The 8,459-nt window shown below is 45.4% G+C and overlaps 1 non-coding gene across 1 annotated transcript; it reads left to right on the plus strand.

Annotated features, from left to right (window-relative positions):
* Positions 1-2,121: 2,121 nt before the first annotated feature.
* trnas-uga lies at positions 2,122-2,203 on the plus strand. Its single transcript has one exon. It is a non-coding gene; the product is annotated as a tRNA-Ser (tRNA).
* The last annotated feature ends 6,256 nt before the right edge of the window (positions 2,204-8,459 follow it).

Consider the following 8,459-nt stretch of genomic DNA (forward strand, 5'->3'; position numbering starts at 1 on the left):
TTGCTTCTCCCTGAGCGTGAGAACATCCACCTTATCTCTGATTTAAACGGGCAACTCGTTTCCCTGAGATAACGCACCCGGGTATAAATCAGAGCACAACAAGCCTCCAAAGTCAGATGTGAACTCACCAGCGTCTCCAGCGCCAGTTGTAAGTATTCAAAACATTTTGATTTTTGACCTCTCGTTAAACCAACTGCCCTGAGTTGCACGTCAGATTTGCCAAAGAGGAACCTGCTCCAAACGTACTTCATTGGCTGCGATTTAGGTGGTGGTGAAAGGCGCGATAAAAATACAAGGACAGAACTCTTTCTCGATCCATTGGCCTGATAATTAATCTCTCCGCTCATGGAAATGGATCCTTTCCATCCACTCTATCTCCCATCAAACTGTTTACTTCAATTTAATCAAATAACAGCCGACTCCATTCTGATCAAGTACAGGGTGACAGTAAATTTTAGGGTCGTGGTCCAGACATCACAAATCGAATACTCGCCTTTCCTGTTAGAACCATTTCATGAAATATATTAAACGGTAGTGTGTGGCCGAGCAGTTAAGGCGATGGATTTGAAATCTGTTGGAGGTTTCCTGCGCAGGTTCGAATCCTGCTGACTGCGTTTCGGTCGAAACGAACTCATATTTTCTCAGGTCTGGTAGTTCGCTGACATTCAGGGAAGACGCGTTCTGAACAAGAATCTCGCCGTATTCAAAACCTTTGCTCTGTTTCTCTTTCCACTGATACAGCTGGACCTGTTGAGTTTCTGCAGTATTCTGTGTGTTTATTCTGCATAACTGCTGCTTTTCATGAAATATCTTCAATCCCAGTCCTCTGGCAACTGACCCTTGTCATTGGCACAGTTTCTCCCGACGATCAACCGGCCCATCATCACTGCCACTCAACCTCATAATTACATACAGCCCCAGGAAATCTCCAGTTTTGCTCCAAAGAGAACATTCCCGGTCTTGGGATTCTGTCCACCAAACGGGACTTCCTCATCCTCTGGACATGGTGCAAGAGATTTTGGGAAAATATTGACGGTTGGTGGGGAGAAAATATTAAGGAAGCAAAACAGAAAACCCAGACTCCAGCTTTGTGAATCTTTCGAAACGTTTTGGGAACTGGAATCACAGGAGAATGAAGAGTGAACTTTCCGACTGAGCACAAACAGCCCAGACACCTGCCACTTCTTTAAGAGGCCGGGACGTTGACTCGGATGTTATCGGGACATGAACTGATCTGAGACACTGAAAGAATTCTCGTTCCTGCACATCAGGAATTCAAATCTCATCTCGGCTCCGGGACAATGAGAAAACTCGGAATTAGACAAGACACTGAAAAGGTCGAAGGGAGACGGGCCCGGTTGTAAGAGAGCTGGTTCCTGGTGATATGGATGAGTCTGCTGAGGGTAGGATCAGACTGATCCCATGTCTCCTCAATGAATGTCCCAGGTTTTATTTCGGAGAAGTACAGCTGATACAAGACAATTATCACTCCAAGCGAGGCCGCTGGAAGTTTGAATTCACTAAGAGCCCGCTTTAAGTGCTGCTGCAAGAGCTCGCCATTTTCTCTGATGCAATTGGCTGTCGCTTGCGACTGTGAAATGTGAAGTTGGCGGGTTGAGGCCACTGAGGAAGGAACAAGTGCTGTTCTCACTCTACCAGTTCCCTTTTGAATATACAATTACGGGTTTTAATGCAGTCGGGAAAATATTCCCCAAACGTAAATCTTGTCCGGTGAGTGACCTCAAAGGTATTTCGATGTTGCTTTAATAGCTACCATAAAGAGCTGGGATTGCTTGGAATCTGAAACAAAAACAGAAACTGCACGACAGAAAGGAGACAACAGAGTCCTGAAGAAGTTCTGAAACGTTGACTCAAATTCTCTGCCCACAGATGCTCCCGGATCTGCTGAGATTTTTCCTGCAATTTATATTTTCACTTGTAAATTAATGTTTATTTTATCTATTTGGATGAAACAACTAGAGTCACCATGTACCAAATTTAACACTTTAGAAATCTGCAAAGTGATTGGATTCAAACAAACCCAGCAATAATTCATCCATCTACAGCACGACTGGGCACGGAGAGCGACCTGAAAAGATAAACGGCACAATTTTTCTCCAAGTAGTAATGGCCGAGTGGTTAAGGCGATGGACTTGAAATCCATTGGGGTATTCCTGCGCAGGTTCGAATCCTGCTGACTACGGGTGAAAACTGAGAACAAATGCAAAGGCTGGTTGCGGTAGGAGTCAAAGCAGGAAAAGCGAAACTTTTCGCTTAGATTGCCAATGGTGGGAAAAGGCAACTCACTGCCTGTCATGGTAGAACAAGCAGAAGCCTTCATAAAAGTTAACGTGTTTTAGGATATACACTCGCAGGGGCAACCATGGTGAGTCTGTGAGCATGTGCTGGAACTCCAAACTAAACTTTCTCGTGGCGTTGAAAGCGAAATGACCTTTGAATGCTTGATCTGCAGCAACGAAAACCCTTTCAAGGTCTCACCGAGAACAGCAAAGGGGAGGGGCAGCTGAAACAGTCCACAAACTGCTCATGGGCAGGTGTCAATTTACCAAACCCACCGACCGAATCACTGCAGTTGCTGGGAATGAAAAAAAAAAACCAGCCTCAGCACTCTGAACCTTCAGAAGGGAGGAAGAATGAAGCATGAAACTGTCTGACTGAGCAAAGACAGTCAAGGCACCTTGCCCTTGAAGAGGCTCGGACATTGACTCTGGTATTCTCGGGGACATTTGTTGCTGTGTGTGCAAGTATTCTTTGTATTTTTCTCCGAGAAGGATAACTTATATATAAGCCATGTGTCAGATCTCTGACACCTCCTCCTACCGTCCCCTTGATCATAACCCCACCCCGACCACCAAAACATCATCTCCCAGACCATCCACAACCTCATTTATTTCTGAAGAAGGGTCTAGGCCCGAAACGTCAGCCTTCTTGCTCTTCTGATGCTGCTTGGCCTGCTGTGTTCATCCAGCTTTACAACTTGTTAGCTTGGATTATTTATTACTTTGGTTAGACTATCAGCATGCGATTCTTATACCTATCACATTATTCCAGCTATTTGGCTTGTGCCAAGCACAACTTTATTTTTAGTTTGTTTTTGTAATTATCTCTCTGCCTCATTTAATCGGATTAAAGGTCATCCCTTCGCCTGTTATTCAGCTTTGACACTTTACTCACACCGTTTAACACTTTAGATCACCTGCAGAGACTTATTATTGGACACTCCACTCAAACCATTTGTACGATCTTTTGATCTCCCTGACCTTGATCTCTCTGCCCATAAAATCTGACAATGGGGATTGGAGAGAGCGTGGTCAAAGCCTGCTGCTTGTCCCTGTCTCACTCAGTGTGGAGCTGGGGAAGAGAGAATCATTGATGGATGTGTTTTGAATCCAATCTTGTTGTAGCTTTTTCATGGGTTAAATGCAGGTAGGTGGTCACTCAAATTGCGTGATCCAAAATAACTAAAGTTGTGCGCCTGGACGGTCTCAAACAACCGACTTTTCAGTTTACCACCTAATGCCGACCAGTTGAACCATAAAAACTGGCATCAACAAGCCATGCAAAATCCCCTAAAGCAGGGTGTTAGCAGAGATCTGAACGGCCGTTGTGAAGCTAGACCTCTCGTTGTTTTCGGAGTCTGTTGCCAATTTTCCCACTTTCATCACCGAGAGTATCAGAGGCCCAAGGAGCCACAATCACCCAGAAGAAATGTAAACATTGCAAACTTGAAGTTGCCCAGCTCCTTTGATGTGACTGCTTGAGGTAGATCACTCATGACTTTGGTTACCAGTAGGATTCAAACCCACGACTCGATAGAGACTAGAGCATAAATGCAGCGCTTTTGACCGCTCAGTCAAACTATCTACAAACTGCAGCCTGGCTATAGAATCCCTTTCATATAGCTTCTTCATCAGATCCTCCTTGTTGATCTTGTCCAAAATCTTACAGTTGTATTCATGGTCCATTTTCCCTCGACTACTGTGAACTCATTGCTTTTATTTACCTTACCTAAACCAATTATGAGCCCATAAGTCCTGTCAAATCTCCCTTCAACTCATTCCCAAAATCCACAAACCTGAATGCCCTGGTCGATCCATTGTCTCCGCCTGCTCCTGTCCCACCAAACTGATCTCCAACTATCTGGACTCCATTTTCTCCCCCTACCTATGTCCGCGACACCACCCACGCCCTCCACCTCCTCCAGAACTTCCAATTCCCCGGTCCCCAACACCTCATCTTTACCATGGACGTCCAGTCCCTCTACACCTGCATTCCCCACACAGATGGCCTAAAGGCCCTCCGCTTCTTCCTGTCCCGCAGGCCCGACCAGTCCCCCTCCACTGATACCCTCATCCGCTTCGCCGAACTCGTCCTCACCCTCAACAACTTCTTTTTCAATTCCTCCCACTTCCTACAGACAAAAGGGGTAGCCATGGGTACCCGCATGGGCCCAAGCTATGCCTGCCTCTTTGTAGGTTACATGGAACAATCCCTCCTCCATACCTACACTGGCCTTAAACCCCACCTCTTTCTCCGTTACATTGATGACTGTATCAGCGCCGCCTCGTGCTCCCACGAGGAGCTCGAACAGTTCATCCACTTCACCAACACCTTCCATCCCAACATTAAGTTTACCTGGACCAACTCTAATACCTCTCTCTCCTTCCTGGACCTCTCTGTCTCCATCTCAGGCAACCACCTAGAAACCGATATTCATTTCAAGCCCACCGACTCCCACAGCTACTGAGAATACTCCTCCTCCCACCCACCTTCCTGCAAAAATGCCATCCCCTATTCCCAATTCCTTCGCCTCCGCCGCATCTGCTCCCAGGATGAGGCATTCCACTCCCGTACATCTCAGTTGTCCTCATTTTTCAAGGACCATAACTTCCCCCCCTCAGTGGTCGAGAAAGCCCTCAACCGTGTCTCCCACATCTCCCGCAACTCATCCCTCACACCAAATCCACGCAATAAGAACCAAAAAAGAATCCCCCTCGTCCTCACGTACCACCCCACCAACCTCCGGATCCAACGCATCATCCTCCGACACTTCCACCATCTGCAATCCGACCCCCACCAAAGACATCTTTCCCTCTCCACTCTTATCTGCTTTCCGGAGGGACCACTCTCTCCATGACTCCCTTGTCCGCTCCACACTCCCCTCCAGCCCCACCACACCTGGTACTTTTCCCTGCAACCGCAGGAAGTGCTACACCTGCACCCATACCTCTTCCCTCACCCCCATCCCAGGCCCCAAGAAGACTTTCCACATCAAGCAGATGTTCACCTGCACATCTGCCAATGTGGTATACTTATTCTGCTGTACCTGTTGTGGCCTCCTCTACATCGGGGAAACCAAGCGGAGGCTCGGGGACTGCTTTGCAGAACACCTACGCTTGGTTCGCAATAAACAACTGCACCTCCCAGTCGCGAACTATTTCAACTCCCCCTCCCATTCCTCAGACGACATGTCCATCCCGGGCCTCCTGCAGTGCCACAACGATGCCACCCGAAGGTTGCAGGAACAGCAACTCATATTCCGCTTGGGACCCCTGCAGCCCAATGGTATCAATGTGGATTTCACAAGCTTCAAAATCTCCCCTCCACCTACCGCATCCCAAAACCAGTCCAGCTCGTCCCCGCCTCCCTACCTGTTCTTCCTCCCACCTATCCCCTCCTCCCACCTCAAGCCGCACCCCCATCTCCTACCTACTAACCTCATCCCGCCCTCTTGACCTGTCCGTCCTCCCTGGACTGACCTATCCCCTCCCTAACTCCCCACCTGAACTCACCTTTACTGGCTGTATCCCCGTATCTTTGACCTGTTTGTTTCCTCTCCACCTATCCTCTCCTCTATCCATCTTCTATCCGCCTCCCACTCTCTCCCTTTTTATTTCAGACCCCCCTTCCCCTCTCCCTTTTCTGATGAATGGTCTAGGCCCGAAACGTTAGCCTTTCTGCTCCTATGATGCTGCTTGGCCTGCTGTGTTCATCCAGCTCTGCACCTTGTTGTCTCGGATTCTCCAGCATCTGCAGTTCCTACTATCTCTCCCTTCAACTCCAGTTGGTCCATCGCATCACAAATCCCTCAGTCCTGAAACTTTCTGGTTTATGAATGAATCCATCTCCTTTGAGGAACTTCCCCTCTTTCACAATGTATGATAATCTCTGTTCTGAGTATACCTGGTCATCCTCGGCCAGGAGGAAGGATGTTGTGAATTCCTGAAATAAAAGAGAGGCGCTGGAGCACCCAGTAGGACTGGCAACCTCTCGGGAGAGATAAATAGTGTTCATGTTTAGAACCAGTTATTATACTTTTATCTCTGCTCTGATTGTGATGGATTTTTGAAGCTTCTTTCACTGAGGCTTGTAAGGAATGACATACATATAAAATATTTAATCAAACAAAGGGAATAATTTGTATGTCTGATTTCTAACCTGGACTGACACTGTCTTTACTAAACTTCTTTTACAGAATATATATAAAAGATTCACAGACAGGAAACTTTAAACAAACATCAAATCAACATTTGGCATGATCAATCGATTAATCAGAAACTGGGTATTATTGGCCTTTTGAGTGTAAGTATTGAGGTTCCTGTCATTACCACTCACTGCATGTAATTTTCCTACTATAACCTCCATGTTGATCTGAATCTGACATTTGTATCCCATGATCCATTTCTTTTCAGTTAATATGAACCCCTTGTTTTATCTACATTGTCTAAACCAACAGTAAACTGTACGGGTCTGTCAAATCTCCCTTCAGCTTCAGTTAATCCCTGACATCATAAATCTTTCAATTTTTAACCTTTCTGGCAAAGGAACAGGTCTGCTTCCACTCAGCGACCCTCCATCCTTCCCAATGTGTGGGTGATCTCTGGTTTGCACAAACCCAGATGCTCTGTTTTCCCGTGTGTGATGTAATCATGCAGCAACAGTAGCACAGTGACATCACCTGTTCCTTAGGGATTTCCTCAAGTGTGAGATTTTTCTCTAACTCCAGTATTTCTGATATCTTTCCAGCTGCAGGTGCAACAGGAGAATTTCAAATTGACAACAGTGATGTGGTGGAGTATTTTTGACCATTCGTCAACAATGTTGAGTTTTAGAGTTGTGCCTGTTACCTGTGAGAGGTTCTGTAGCTCAAGGGCTGGTGTGTCTCCTTTAGTATGGATCTGAATCCATTTCAGTATATTGCTCTGTTTCACTTCTGCCTTCCCTCTGTCTCTAATAGTGTGTGAGTATCTGTCTGTTTAATGTTTCTGTTACTCTATCAAATTATGTCCAGATGATGTTTTCATCACATTTCTTTGATCAAACCCTATGGATTTAGAAGCTTTGTCTTCGCACAGTATGTTTCATAGTCAGGAATTATTCTTAATGCAGTCCTTTTCTGTTCTGTTTCTGAGCTTATATTACCCAACAAGTTCTGTACCATGTCATTCATTCACCATATCCTGATACATTAACTTTGGATCACTCTCCACAGGTATCAGTAACTATTGCCAATCCTCAGTTACCTCTGGAGAATTTGATGTTTGACCTTCCTGAACCATTGCAGACCGTGTGGTGAAGCCGCACTTGCAATGCTATTAGGTAAGGAGTTACCAAATGATCGTGAAGGATTAGTGGTGTTTTCCAAATGAACAATTTAAATATTTTCACATTTTTGATTCAATCCAATGATCTGACATATTACACAAGGTTGTCATAAAACAATATTTGATACCAGGCACTTATGGACATATTAGGACAAGTGACCAAAAACTGGCCAAAGAAGTAGGTTTTAAGGAATATCCTGAACAAACAAAGGGGCTTTGAAAATCAGGGATGTTTAGGGAGTAAATTTAAGAGCTTATGGCCTTGGAAACTGAAAGCATGAAAAAGGTGGGAGAGTTAAAACCAGAAATCCACAGGAGGTTGGAAGTCAGGGAGAACAAATATCTCGAAGGAAAAATTAAAAGATCTGTAGATGCTTGCAAGTAGTAATACAAACAGAAATTGACGAAAAACTCAGCATATCTGGCAGTGCCTGCGGAGAGAAAGCAGAATTATTGTTTTGGGTCCGGTGGCCCTTCTTCAGATATATGTAGAGGGTTTTGAGGCTGGAGGGACTATTAAAAGAAGGAGATGTGATGACAAAATTTCAAAATAAGGATATGAATTTCAATATCTTGGTGCTTTGCCACCCAGAAAATTTGTATGTTAGTGAGCACAGGATGGCAAAGCACCACGATATTGAAATGGGTGAGAGTAAACACATGGGCAGCAGATTTTTGGATCACCTCAAGATTACAGGGAAGTGGAATTAAGAAGCCGGCCGGGAGTGTGTTTGGGGAGTTAAGTCTGGAGGTAACAAAGGAATGGATGAGAGTTTCAGCAGCAGATGAACTGAGATGCTACTGAAGTTGAAATGGTATGTAGTCTTTGTGATG

Source organism: Rhincodon typus, chromosome 8, assembly GCF_021869965.1.
Source record: "Rhincodon typus isolate 14 chromosome 8, sRhiTyp1.1, whole genome shotgun sequence".
NCBI lineage: Eukaryota > Metazoa > Chordata > Chondrichthyes > Orectolobiformes > Rhincodontidae > Rhincodon > Rhincodon typus.